Consider the following 16,132-nt stretch of genomic DNA (forward strand, 5'->3'; position numbering starts at 1 on the left):
TGAGATTCTTCTATGATGTATGTATACAACAACTTTGGCCAGTTAGCGTGTCCCTAACATAGGGTTGTAACTATCACCAGGCGCAACAGAGAAAGGGAACCCAGCAACTAACAAACAGTTTTACAAAAGAAATTTGAAAGTAAAGCTTAAAATTTAAATACAAATATCCTCACTGATCCTGGTATTTGAAAAGTCTACAGAATTAAATCAACATGAAATATTGAACTATTTAAATCCGAAAACAATTTCAAACTAATTGCCAAAAGGTTAAGCATGCAATACAGAATAATTTCATGAAATCCAAGATTTTTAAAACAGTGCAGGCCAGGGAACTTAACATAGAAACTCAAATGATGCCAAAACACTGAAGATCAAAATAGATTGCCCTTAAAAACACCAACGTGCGCAAGACACCATCTCGTGATTAATTGAATCTCACTCGTGCGCAAGCCACCATCTGGAGACTAGTTGTATCACACGCGTGCGCAAGCCACCATCTTGTGACTAGTTGTACCGCACACGTGAGCAAGCCACCATATTGTGACTAGTTGTATCTCACACGTGCGCAAGCCACCATCTCGTGACTAGTTGTATCGCACACGTGCGCAAGCCACCATCTTGTGACTAGTTGTATCGCACACGTGCGCAAGCCACCATCTTGTGACTAGTTGTATCTCACACGTGCGCAAGCCACCATCTCGAGACTAGTTGTATCTCACACGTGCGCAAGCCACCATCTCGTGACTAATTGTATCGCACACGTGCACAAGCCAACATCTCGTGACTAGTTGTATCTCAAACGTGCACAAGCCACTATCTTGTGACTAGTTGTATCTCACACGTGCACAAGCCAACATCTCGTGACTAGTTATATCGTACACGTGCACAAGCCACCATCTCGTGACTAGTTGTATCGCACACGTGCGCAAGCCACCATCTCGTGACTAGTTGTATCGCACACGTGTGCAAGCCACCATCTTGTGACTAGTTGTATCGCACAGGTGCTCAGACCACCATCTTGTTACTACTTGTATCACACACGTGCGCAAGCCACCATCTCGTGACTACTTGTATCTCACACGTGCACAATCCACCATCTCGTGACTAGTTATATCGCACACGTGCACAAGCCACCATCTCGAGACTAGTTGTATCTCACACGTGCACAAGCCACCATCTCTAGACTATCTGTTTCGCACACGTGCACAAGCCACCATTTTGAGACTAGTTGTATCTCACACGTGCACAAGCCACCATCTTGAAACTAGTTGTATCTCACAAATGTGTGGTCACCATCTAGAGAGTAGTTGTATCTCACACGTGCACAAGCCACCATCTCTAGACTATCTGTTTCGCACACGTGCACAAGCCACCATTTTGAGACTAGTTGTATCTCACACGTGCACAAGCCACCATATTGAAACTAGTTGTATCGCACAAATGTGTGGTCACCATCTTTTGACAAGTTGTATCGCACACGTGCACAAGCCACCATTTTGAAACTAGTTGTATCTCACACGTGCACAAGCCACCATTTTGAAACTAGTTGTATCTCACACGTGCACAAGCCACCATTTTGAAACTAGTTGTATCTCACACGTGCACAAGCCACCATTTTGAAACTAGTTGTATCGCACAAATGTGTGGTCACCATCTTTTGACAAGTTGTATCGCACACGTGCACAAGCTACCATCTCGTGACTAGTAATATCGCACTCGTGCACAAGCCACCATCTCGTGACTAGTTATATCGCACACGTGCACAAGCCATCATCTCGTGACTAGTTGTATCGCACTCGTGCGCAAGCCACCATCTCGTGACTAGTTGTATCGCACTCGTGCGCAAGCCACCATCTCGTGACTAGTTGTATCGCACACGTGCACAAGCCACCATCTCTAGACTATCTGTTTCGCACACGTGCACAAGCCACCATTTTGAAACTAGTTGTATCGCACAAATGTGTGGTCACCATATTTTGACAAGTTGTATCGCACACGTGCACAAGCCACCATCTCGTGACTAGTAATATCGCACTCGTGCACAAGCCACCATCTCGTGACTAGTTATATCGCACACGTGCACAAGCCACCATCTCGTGACTAGTTGTATCGCACTCGTGCGCAAGCCACCATCTCGTGACTAGTTGTATCGCACACGTGCACAATCCACCACCTCGTGACTAGTTGTATCGCACACGTGCACAATCCATCATCTCGAGACTAGTTGTATCGCACTCGTGCGCATGCCACCATCTCGTGACTAGTTGTATCGCACTCGTGCGCAAGACACCATCTCGTGACTAGTTGTATCGCACACGTGCGCAAGCCACCATCTTGTGACTAGTTGTATCTCACACGTGCTCAGACCACCATCTCGTGACTAGTTGAATCGCACACGTGCGCAAGCCACCATCTGGAGACTAGTTGTATCACACGCGTGCGCAAGCCACCATCTCGTGACTAGTTGTATCTCACGCGTGCTCAGACCACCATCGTGTGACTAGTTGTATCTCACACTTGCACAAGGCACCATCTCGTGACTAGTTGTATCACACACGTTGTCAGACCACCGTCTTGTGACTAGTTGTATCGCACACGTGCTCAGACCACCATCTTGTGACTAGTTGTATCGTACACGTTGTCAGACCACCATCTTGTGACTTCTTGTATCGCACACGTGCTCAGACCACCATCTTTTGACTTATTGTATCGCACACGTGCTCAGACCACCATCTTGTGACTTTTTGTATCGCACACGTGCGAAGACCACTATCTTGTGTCTTTTTGTATGACACACGTTGTCAGACCACCATCTTGTTACTACTTGTATCTCACTCGTGCTCAGACAACCATCTAGTGACTAGTTGTATCTCACACGGGATCCGACCACCATCTTGTGACTACTTGTATCGCACACGGACTCAGACCACCATCTTGTGACTAATTGTATCACACACGGGCTCAGAACACCATATTGTGACTACTTGTATCGCACACGTGCTCAGACCACCATCTTGTGACTAGTTGAATCGCACACTCGGTCAAGCCACCATCTTGTGACTACTTGTATAAGACACGCGCTCAGACCACCATCTTGTGACTAGTTGAATCGCACGCGTGCTCAGACCACCATCTTGTGACTAGTTGTATCGCACACGTGCGCAAGCCACCATCTTGTGACTACTTGTATCGCAAACGGGCTCAAACCACAATCATGTGACTACTTGTTTCGTACACGGGCTCAAACCACGATCTTGTGACTACCTGTATCGCACACGGGCTCAGACCACCATCTTTTGACTTATTGTATCGCACACGGCTCAGACCACCATCTTTTGACTTATTGTATCGCACACGGGCTCAGACCACCATCTTGTTACTCCTTGTATCGCACACGGGCTCAAACCACCATCTTGTGACTACCTGTATCGCACACGGGCTCAGACCACCATCTTGTTACTCCTTGTATCGCACACGGGCTCAGACCACCATCTTGTAACTCCTTGTATCGCACACGGGCTCAGACCACCATCTTGTTACTACCTGTATCGCACACGTGCTCAGACCACCATCTTGTGACTACTTGTATCGCACACGTGCTCAGACCACCATCTTGTTACTACTTGTATCGCACACGTGCTCAGACCACCATCTTGTTACTACTTGTATCGCACACGGGCTCAGACCACCATCTTGTTACTACTTGTATCGCACACGGGCTCAGACCACCATCTTGTTACTACTTGTATCGCACACGTGCTCAGACCACCATCTTGTTACTACCTGTATCGCACACGGGCTCAGACCACCATCTTGTTACTACCTGTATCGCACACGGGCTCAGACCACCATCTTGTTACTACCTGTATCGCACACGGGCTCAGACCACCATCTTGTGACTACCTGTATCGCACACGGGCTCAGACCACCATCTTGTTACTACTTGTATCGCACACGGGCTCAGACCACCATCTTGTTACTACTTGTATCGCACACGGGCTCAGACCACCATCTTGTGACTACCTGTATCGCACACGGGCTCAGACCACCATCTTGTGACTACTTGTATCGCACACGGGCTCAGACCACCATCTTGTGACTACTTGTATCGCACACGGGCTCAGACCACCATCTTGTTACTACTTGTATCGCACACGGGCTCAGACCACCATCTTGTTACTACTTGTATCGCACACGGGCTCAGACCACCATCTTGTTACTACTTGTATCGCACACGGGCTCAGACCACCATCTTGTTACTACCTGTATCGCACACGGGCTCAGACCACCATCTTGTTACTACTTGTATCGCACACGGGCTCAGACCACCATCTTGTGACTACCTGTATCGCACACGGGCTCAGACCACCATCTTGTTACTACTTGTATCGCACACGTGCTCAGACCACCATCTTGTTACTACTTGTATCGCACACGTGCTCAGACCACAATCATGTGACTACCTGTATCGCACACGGGCTCAGACCACCATCTTGTGACTACTTGTATCGCACACGTGCTCAGATCACCATCTTGTTACTACTTGTATCGCACACGGGCTCAGACCACCATCTTGTTACTACTTGTATCGCACACGTGCTCAGACCACCATCTTGTTACTACTTGTATCGCACACGTGCTCAGACCACAATCATGTGACTACCTGTATCGCACACGTGCTCAGACCACCATCTTGTTACTACTTGTATCGCACACGGGCTCAGACCACCATCTTGTGACTACTTGTATCGCACACAGGATCAGACCACCATCTTGTCACTACTTGTATCGCACACGGGATCAGACCACCATCTTGTTACTACTTGTATCGCACACTCGCTCAAACTACAATCTTGTGACTAGTTGAATCGCACACTCGCTCAAGCCACCATCTTGTGACTACTTGTATAAGACACGTGCTCAGACCACCATCTTGTGACTAGTTGTATCGCACAGGTGCTCAGATCACCATCTTATGACTTCTTGTATCGCACACCTGCTCAGGCCACTATCTTGTGTCTACTTGTATCATACACATGCGCAAGCCACCATCTTGTGACTAGTTGTATCTCACACGTGCTCAGACCACCATCTTGTGACTAGTTGTATCACACACGTTGTCAAACCACCATCTTGTGACTAGTTGTATCGCACACGTTGTCAGACCACCATCTTGTGACTAGTTGTATCGCACACGTGCTCAAACCACTATCTTGTGACTAGTTGTATCGCACACGTGTTTAGACCACCATCTTGTTACTTCGTGTATACACAAGTGCTCAGACTAATATCTTTTGATTTCATGTATCGCACACTGCGGCGTGAGCAGGTCATTTGCAATTTCATAGGCTGAAATTATATATATATATATATATATATATATATATATATATATATATATATATATATATATATATATATATATATATATATATATATATATGTGTGTGTGTGTGTGTGTGTGTGTGTGTGTGTGTGTGTGTGTGTGTGTGTGTGTGTGTGACAGTGGCGTAGCTACTGTAACGTTTCTTCCCTAGCTATCACGGTCTCGCTATCTCAAATTAGTCAACACCCCTATTCTCGGACTGCATTGTCCCAAAAATTAAATAGGAATCGAAATCAGTAATATATACACGCGATTAACAATGATTGCATACAAAACCAAATGATTAGAAATAATCACAATATATCAGTGAAACCCGCAGTCCTAATTGGCGCCGCTCTGGAGAGCGCGCTTATTATGGAATGGGAATTTATTTTAGTTAGTGGTAGGAGCGGTTTTTAAGTTGATTGGCAGTTGGGTTTTACTGTTATTTTATTATGATTAAAAAATGCAAATGGATGGCGATTGCATAGGTGTTAAAAATGCTATTTGTGGTTGAATAGATTGTCTTCAATTTATCTTCAAAACATTATATTTGAAGAACGACAAATAAGTTTAATAACTGTTCCCGTTTCGTTTACGTTTTCCGATTGGTTAACTGTAATATCATGTGCCGGAAATGTAAATATTCGGAGGAGTTCCGAATGAAATGTAAAATGTGTGGACCGGTAATTATGTGAATGGGAATAATTATGTTTTATGTTGTTTTGTTATGTTTACTGCATTAATAAACAATGAGGTAAGCAGTTTTCTTTAATTTAATCGATATTGGATTAAATGTTCACCTAACTTTATTTTTAATGTGTTGAAGGTGACATTAGTAAAATTGTATTACGATTGCCCCCGAGTTGTTTTATTTTTAGAACACTACACATATCCGGATGTTGCTATTTTTAGAACCAGAAGGTATTTCCCCGCTATTCATAGGTCAATAATGGAATTTCTACATCGTCGATTAATAGTTGGAAACTCGGTTTTGTCATGAATATACGTTTAAAATAAGTAAACACTAAAAGTGCACACTGACAGTTGATTACGATACAACTAACAATTTGAGTCATAACAGTAAAACATGGATTATAAGTGAATTATACGCGTAAGAGAAGATTTTCTGTCGAAAAAACGAATGTCAACAATCAGCATGGAACCCCATGAAACTGGGATATTCGTATCAATCCCCAACATACAATTATTTGGACTACAATCAATTGTAACCACGCCCCCCCCCCCCCCTCAACGTCAGGGGAATAGCCGGGACTTTGACTTTCGGTCCAGCCAACCCCGGGTAAAATTCTCGTCCTGCGGGGACGAACTGATGGTCAAATCCACGCCATATGCCCCCGCACCCCAGTTTACAAACTGCATATTTTCAAAATAAACCTGTAAGAAAAGATGTACAGGGTTTCGGGCTGGAAGCCACGGCAGCTTGGACACTAGCGACATTCATTTGCTTGGTGTAGGTTTCGTTAGAACCCCATACTGTTGTGAATCATTATCAACCATATGCACAACAACTACACATTTGTGCCTACCAACCCTTACTCTTTGCTAAAACGGATATTAGTGCAGAATGTACCATTGATACATGTGCATTTGTATTTTACGGTTGTAGTTTCTGCTGGTTGATAATCAGAAGTCTAATTTCTTTCAGGCAGGAAAATGACTGAATATTTATACTAAGTCAACAAATCGGGGTTATGAAGAATTCCAGCCTGCATTAAATACTTTGTTGGATCATTGAGACAGATTTGACATCCATGTCTATCCACAAGGCAGTCACATCTGATAGAGATGATGTATTTCATATAAAACATATTTGAGTTGGTATTTGCTGTTTTATAAACTCACTGTATTCAATAATCCAGTGTTGGTGGTGGTGGTGGTTGTGGTGGTGGTGGTGGTGATGGTTGTGGTGGTGAAGAAGAAGAAGAAGAAGAAGAAGAAGAAGAAGAAGAAGAAGAAGAAGAAGAAGAAGAAGAAGAAGAAGAAGAAGAAGATGATGATGATGATGATGATGATGAATTTTATTGATAAATTTAGTAATTTTCTTTATATGATATACATGTTCTTTATATTGTATACATGTATGTATCAGCTTGTTTTTTTGTTTTTTGTTGTTTTTTTTGTTTTTTTTTAAATAATGTCGAGAAATATTAAACTGTTTATATTTTATTTTGTATATGTTTGGCAGTATTATTATCTAAACCTATTAGTAAAAAAGGCTTTAAAGTACTTTTTTTTCCTTTATAGTACTAAACATTCTAGATGGGTAAAGAACCTGAAGGGGCATGAAAACTAAATCAGCGTTGACTCAGCATTGAGTAATTATCCTCTGTGCACACACTTCAAGTACAAACGCATGGGAACAGACCAAATTTCAAATGTTGAAGAGTGAAGAATTATTGGGGAAAATTCTAAATGTTAGAATACCATTGACAAAATAAAACAAATAGACATCGATTACCCACAGAGACTGTTTACATGTTATAATATTAAAAAGACATTAGTTGAGAAGTTTTACTCTGACATTTTTGGAGGGGCATTACCGCCTACTTAGTTTTCTTGTTTCTTTACATATTTTAATTTAAAAGTACATTCATTGTTTTTAAATCTGAATTCTGAGTTAGTATCATACGTAAAATTTATTTATTTAAATGATTACATTTTATGAATAAGTCCAATAAAGCTTTATCAATTTTTACAAGGAAAAGGTTGATTTTTAAGCATTTTATTAGCTATAAAAATGTATGGTTACATGACATTAGGCCAAAAAAATAACTGTTTGTCTAGGGTAACCTTCCCAAAATTTCTAGGTAGGGTAGGTAGGGATTTTTTTTTCAAAATCTGTCGTAAGTTCAGAGTGTTTTCTTGCACATGGCAGTCTTTCCTACATTAATGTCATTGCCTGACTTTGTTTTATCATATAAAAATAATTCTGATTAAAATCTGCATTTATCCGCCCTTCGTAACTCTCTATTCGCTAACGAATATTTTTTTTGCTTTGAAACGGAAAAAATAGTTAGGGTCGGCGCATTTTTATAGGTAGGGTCGGGTTACCCGAAACAGACATTTTTTTAGGCCTTATGTATATTTTCTTCAAACTGAACAGTAAACTATCATAAATTGTCTTTTAAATTGTTCATTAGACATCATACAAAATATTTAAAATAATTTCAGCAGGTTGTCTTATTATTAACTATTTTTTATGAATTTATAAAACTGCTATATATTTTCAAACATCGAAATACTGCTCTGTTTCGAAGACTCACAAGATCAATCAAAATGATTTTTTCCATGTGTATCAATAATGTGTTTGGTTGAACTTAAGTTTTCTGTTAACTGAAGTTTATTTTACCAGAAACTGTTATTCATAATCTCAGATAATGTGAAAAAAGCCCTTGGAGTTTGGGGTGGGTGTAATGAAACTTAAATAACTTTTTTAATTCACGGTAAAATACTTCAAAATTTGGATAAAAGTCCCATAGTGTACCATGATAATAACCATGTAGTCGGTGAAAGCTTTTATAAAAGTGTGTATTACTACCTTAATTCAGTTTAAATAATTATGGCCTTTAAGGATTTTTGTTTTCATATAGTTTTCCTGTTATAATGAGCTTTGTCATTTTTTTGTTGTTTTGTATTATGTACAATTACTGCTTCTATTTCCTATAACTTAAAAAATACGTCTCATTTGTCAAATTGAATTGTTACATATTTAAGTGAAAAAACACACACTATTTTTAAAGATGCACTCTTTCTCCCAAATAAGACTTATCACCATTAATATTATTGATTGATTTTTCAAAATGGGTTGATATATGTCAACAACAATGTTTCTAATGAAGGCTCTTGAGTTCAATTTGCTAATAAGAATGAACATAAAACATGGTATTTCTGCCTTGTGATACTATTGTAGACCACAGTAAATCTATTAGCAATCAACAATCATTTAATATTTGTCATGCTTTCTGCTATTATAAACAGGGTCACAAGCTTGTTATCAGTAAACAATATTTCAGTAAATGTATTATTTAGTAAGTAGTTATTGTTTAATCAGTCAATTTGATGTGTGTTATAAATACAATTATATGTATTGATTTCAAATAAGAAGTTCACTTTAAAGATGCTCATTTAAAGATAATGAACAGACACACAAAAACTAGACACATTTGATACTAATTATATGAATGATAAATGTTAAGGTGACCTCTGATTTGTTTTGGAGATATTCATAAGTGGGTGTTATTCTTTGTTGTCTTCAGTTTCTTATACATTTAAGGATTTTTATAATTGCTTTTCTGGTATATATTAATTTAATGCAAATGAAAACACACTTTAAACTAGACACATTTGATACTAATTATATAAATGATTATTGTTTACATGTACTCTGATTTGTTATGAAGATATTCATGAAGGGGTGTTATTCATGTTATTATACATTTCGGACTTGATTTAGTATTGCTTTTCTGATATATATTCATTTAATGCACACATAAATTATTTTAAGTGTTCAGTATCACTTTCACACATTGTTTACTATTATTTTTTGCACATTTGGCCTATTTATGCTTATATGTGCATCGTTGTATTTCAAAACCTTTGTGAAAAATAGAAACAGTATTATTTCTTTCATACATAGTCTGATACATATTCAGTTTGTATGCATTATTTTTATCATATTTGAAAAATTTGCCATTGTCCAATAAGACACATGCTGTTTTTGTGTTAATATCTTTATCAACTAAAAACATCCATTTTCATGTCTTCTTTACCATGTAAATGAAGAAGTTAACATTATCATGCATTTTTATGCAATTTGTCCAATTTCATATATTTTAGTATTCCTAAACAGCTAAAAACAAGGCATGTTATGTTATAAATGCATTTCATCTAGTAAACAATGTTCACTTTTTATATAACAGTTCAATAATTATGTTCTATTTATGTTTGCAACTTCCAGACGAAATGATAATGTTTATTAAAGTACTACACAAATTGTTAAATTGTTATTTCCTATCACTTCTTCTGAGGAAACTTACTCTTCCCTTCAAGTTGTCATTCCAGCATGGTGACGTTGCCCCCTCACCCTAAATGATTAGAACTGCACTGTACAAGAACAATAACTCTATTTCAGCGAATTGCAAAAGTTATTCCCTTTGTACCTTTTCCTGTCCGGAGCATAACTAGAAAACTACTTTTTGGAATTTCATTAAACATCATTCAATAGTAAAGCACAACGAGAGAAAGTGCAGTGCACAATGACTATAGCTGTATTTCAGCTAATTACAGAATTATTGCCCTTTCCCGCTTTTTCTTGACCAGAGCATTACTTTAAAACTACTTATGGTATTGTAATAAAACTTGGTATATGGATAGGTGGCAATGACAAAAAGTACAGTGCACAAGCACCCTAATTCTGTCGTGTTCATTAATGTACCACACCCCTAATGAAATGTTCAACTTGAAACTCTTCAATTTCAATGCTATAGCCTATGCTGTTAAGCAGAACACTACAAATATTTTGAGAATTTCATGGATGCGGTTCGATGCACCATAATATGCTTGTTGGCCTTGACACTCCTTGTTTTTCAACATATAACAAATGCATAAACTATTAAACGGCGCCCTTTGATGCTTTACATCAATGGTCTTTATTGTATCTCTTCGACTGTAAATTCACTTGGCTTCATCATTGTGTCACGTGATTGAATGATGCGCTTTGAGTGGATAGTAATTCTTTGTTTACGTTTCGACGTTCATTCATTTTTTGGCGCAGGGATATTACTTTAATTCTATCTTTATCTAAGTTCAACAGATTAAATGATTTAAATAGATATTGCGTTATGATTGCTTCTTGCTTTGTCAAATCTACCTCGGTTATTGGAAACATAGCTTGCAATGTATATAGTCTGCACTTTCTCAAACTATATTTTTAGTGGTAAATCGACAGGCGACATTTGTTAATATTAATAGCAATTTTATGTTGTGATTGTCGAGTTTGTTACACTGAACAAACAACCCTGTTCAAAAACCAGTGACATCAATATCTGAGTTGTCAACTTCAAAATATTTACATGGTAGATCTGTTTGTGGGCCCGCTGTGATACTTTGTATCACAGTATTTCTTGTATTTTCTTCTTTCAATGCCTTTCGCTGCTTATATACCCTAACATCACGTGACCAAAACGGAATGATCCATTTTAACAAACCCTATGGGTGAAACCATTACATATAACTTACATTAAAGAGTTGGGGTGTTAAGCTTATCAATCTTTAAGAAAAAGTAGAACACCATTAAGAATATAACTTCTTTCGTATCAATCTTATACTAAAACATACAGACAGACATACATATAGACAGAGAGACATACTTACAGCCGCACAGACAGCCGCACATACAGTTATTTGAGTTATTTCCGCTTCCGGTGTAGGGAAAAGTCACGTATTTTGGTAGTTTGATAAATAATTGATATTGTGTGATATAAAGGACTATATAAAGGATATTTTTGACGCAGTGAGTTACTCAGTACATGCCACTTCATTATTGAGAAAAATGTCAATATTGTAACTCGGAAAAATGACTTTATAGACATCTTCTTTGTTCTTGAAAGATATATTCTGATTGTAATGATCAATGTCACCATGTGAAACTGTGATATGTGCTCACGGCGTACGACGCTTAATTCGCCACGCTTGATTAGAAGACCGTTATTACCTGCACCGGATTATAAAGAAACAGACTATAATACATACTAATCGATAATTGAGAAAAAAGTACCGTTATGTACTATGGGCAAACGAAAACACCTTGAGCGCAGGAAAAGTAGTTCATCGGATACAGATCTTAATGCATCGAAAAGACCCATATACGACGGCGTAGCAAACGTTAGCTTAAGCGATTCTATTGCCGCTGCGAACTCCGTTCTATACGAAGACGTTCTACAAACCCCTACGATGGCAACTGGTGGCCCCCAAATAAGTTCTGATGCTAATATGAATGACGTCAATGACAAATTTGAACAAGTGCTATCAATTGTGAAAGACATAAAGACCAATCAAGACAGTCTAAGTAAGAAAATTGACAGCAAACTAGACAAATTAAAAAAATGATCTAACAGCATCAATAGACTGCAAAATAAGTAAACTACGGGAGGACATCGTCATGGATATGAGCAGGGAGAGTGTGCGCATAGATCAATTGTTCACGACGATACAATCAATACAAGGCCGCATGGACGACATCGAGAACGATCCCCCAAGGTCGGATGGATCACTTCCGGCAACAGACAATCAACCCCGATACCATGGTAACACACCATCATCGGGGCTCAATGATCCAGACGTGTGCATCATCACGACCGGACTCAGTGACCAGGCGGACGAGGACATACTCCAGAAGGCCAGAGATCTAGTAGCCGCGCTCGGACAGGAAGTTGCGTCTGCGGTGCAAATAACAGGGGCGTCACGTCTTAGGTCAAAACTGCCGGGGAGCTCAGGCCCTGTTAAAATCAGCTTCCGGTCTCTGCAAGAAAAGGTGCTTATTCTCCGAAACAAAAGCACACTTAAGCACTCAGAAATGTACAAAGATGTGTATATTAAAAGTAGCAAGTCACATGCCGAGCGTCTCATAGAACTGAATGCCAGAACACTCCTTAGTCAACTACCGCATGGTAAAAAATTCCGTGTAGACGCCAATGGACGGATCCGGCCGCGCCAAGGAGATGGGCCGCAACAACCGACGACCCCACAGGAAACGCAATAGGAAGAGTCCCGTCCCAGTGGGTCACTCACAATCGCGCATATTAATGTGTGTGGTTGGACGAAAGACAATCGTACTTTACGTGAAGAGTTGATAAGCAGTATTAATGCTGATGTTATTTCTATTTGTGAAACTCATCTTACAGGAAATGATGCCATTAACGTTAACGCTTATACGTGGTTTGGCTTTAACAGGCCGGACTTTCATAGAAATGCTCCTAAAGGTTCCGGAGGCGTTGGACTTTTAGTTCGTTGTTCTCTACTTGAAAACTACAACGCTGAAGTTGTTGATAGAATCTATGATGGGATATTAGCTGTGAAACTCGTACATAAAGAAACTGAAACTGAGTTTGTGATATTTAGCTGTTATTTGCCGCCAGAAAACTCTGTGCGGGGAAGAGATGCACAGTCTTTCTTTGCTCATTTATTGTCACTTATTTATTTATATGGTGAATGTGATAATATGTACATTGTAGGGGATTTTAATTCTAGAATTGGGACATTGTCTGATACTCTTGATCAATGTGATAGCATTCCTGTGCGAACTTCAATAGACAAAAGTATCAATCAACATGGTCATGATTTTATAGAGTTTCTTAATGATGCAAAATTGTGTTGTTTAAATGGCCGTTTAAGGATTGAAAATGATAATTTTACGTCTATATCACGAAAAGGCAGAGCTGTTGTTGATTACATATGTATTCCCCATGACATGTTTAGTAAGTGCAAAACCTTTAAAGTATTATCATCTCAATCCATTGTTGACAAACATTCGCTTCATGGATTACTAGGTGAAAGATCACGCATACCTGACCACTCTGTTTTGATAGCGACGTTTGAATTGGACTATAACCGCTATTGTGAAGATCACGAGGATAACCCCAGCAGCGTGCGATACAATTTAAAGAGACTCCCTCATGATTTTATGACTAGTGAAACTTCGCGCTTAGCCATTCCAAATTTGATTTCAAGAATAGAGATTGCACGAGAAACGCAAGCAGAAATGGATGACATTTATGGAAATCTCTGTGACATCATTAAAACAGAGTTACGAAACACAGTACCGGTACTAGGTACCACAAAGTCAACAAACAGGCGCCTGAAATTGCGCGAACCATTCTGGGACGATGATTTACAAAGTTTTTGGGATATTATGAGAAATAAAGAAGTTGTTTTCCTTCAATGTAAAGATAGTGGACAGAGACGCCTTAAGCTTCGACACGAGTATGTTCTGTCTAGAAATAAATTTGGTAAACTGCTACGCAGGACGGAACGATACTATAAACGAATCACTGCAATTGACATTGAGGAAATGACAACCAAAAATCCGAACGAATTCTGGAAAAAGATACAAAACCTAGGACCCAGAAAAGACAATTCCATCCCAATCGAAATCGTTGACGAAAGGGGAAATATCTCGCACGAAGAAAACATTGTTTTCGAGAAATGGAAGAATGACTTTTACAACTTGTATAATTGCAATGAGCACAATGATTTTGACGATGTGCATTTTGACAGAGCGAAATTACATAAGGTGTTATTAGAAAACAATATGTCAGTCCCATTGTACGAACCTAACGCTGAGCTAAATTCAAATGTGACTATCGAGGAAGTGGCTTTAATAGTGCAGAGATCGAAAAGTGGGTCAGCTTGCGGCATTGATGAATTATCGTATGACGTGGTGAAGAATCCGGCCGTTATAAGTACCCTGCAGCAATAGTTTAAGCCCGGAATTATAGTTATTCGGGTTTTCCCAGCCTAATCCTCCGGTACAAACAAAATTAAACCGTTGTTATATACACACGTTACTTCGGAGACAATAGAGTCATTGGACTGTTACATGAATTTCAATAGCTCGAACAAGTGCTTTGGTTCGTGCAATTAACACGTCGGTGAAAATAATTCGAAGGTCAACAGACGCAGGAAGTTATCACTCCGAAATCGGCGGTGCAGTGCGAAACACACATAAACCCGAAGCAGCTTAAAGGACGGGTCGTGAAAAAAATCTGCGGGACAATGCGGTGAAAGAACAAGGAGGCACTTGGACAATATAAACAATAAATCCCCTCGGCAAAATAATGCCGGCATTGACAGAGAACGAGATATACCCGTAGATCGTAATAAATGGTGTACACACTGCAGAATGCAGAACCACAATACCAGCGAGTGTGGACGAAGGCGGCATGCTGGAAATACACATTTTAGTTCTAGCTCTTACCGGAAATACTAGGAATCCGCCGACAAACACAATCAAAGTAATGAAACTGTTTTTCAAATTATTCCACGTAATACGTTTATAATGATACCATTACAATTATTGTATATATAAAGTAAATTCTGTGATATTATGAACAAGTATAATGAAGGAATTTCAATCAGGAATCGCAATCAAAAATGTGCGAATACAAATGCATGTAACTCTTTTAATGTTCTGATTATTAAGCAAATAAGACAATTACTCAGCTCGAGAGTTGATCATGTTTATTTCTTGAAACCGGAACTAGCATGCATAATATTATATCCTCGTGAAAATCAGTAAGCAAACATATAATTAAGCAAGGCATCGATTGCGTCCCTTGGATAAACACTACATTCCTCCCAACGTTGAATAAAACTTGTAACGTCCTATACATATTGTCCAAATTAACACTCATTATTGGTTCAACTCAGTTTAAACTATTAACTACAAACTAATACTGACAAACTAATACTGAAAGTGACATTGAATATTTACAACATGATACTTGCATATATATGAACACAAATGATCATCAATGCATTTTAAACATCAATACATGCATTACAGAAATACATGTTTCAAACCAATAGTAAACATCAAAATAGCACAACATCAAAATAGGTACAAACAGCAATGTATTTAATGACCAAAATAACATCATTGATTAATTTAATGGTACATTGCAGACTGGATTCGACTAGAACATTCATTTAAATGTTATTTGCACTGATTAATAAACTGACTAGATT

This window comes from Mya arenaria, chromosome 17 (genome assembly GCF_026914265.1).
Source record: "Mya arenaria isolate MELC-2E11 chromosome 17, ASM2691426v1".
Lineage (NCBI taxonomy): Eukaryota > Metazoa > Mollusca > Bivalvia > Myida > Myidae > Mya > Mya arenaria.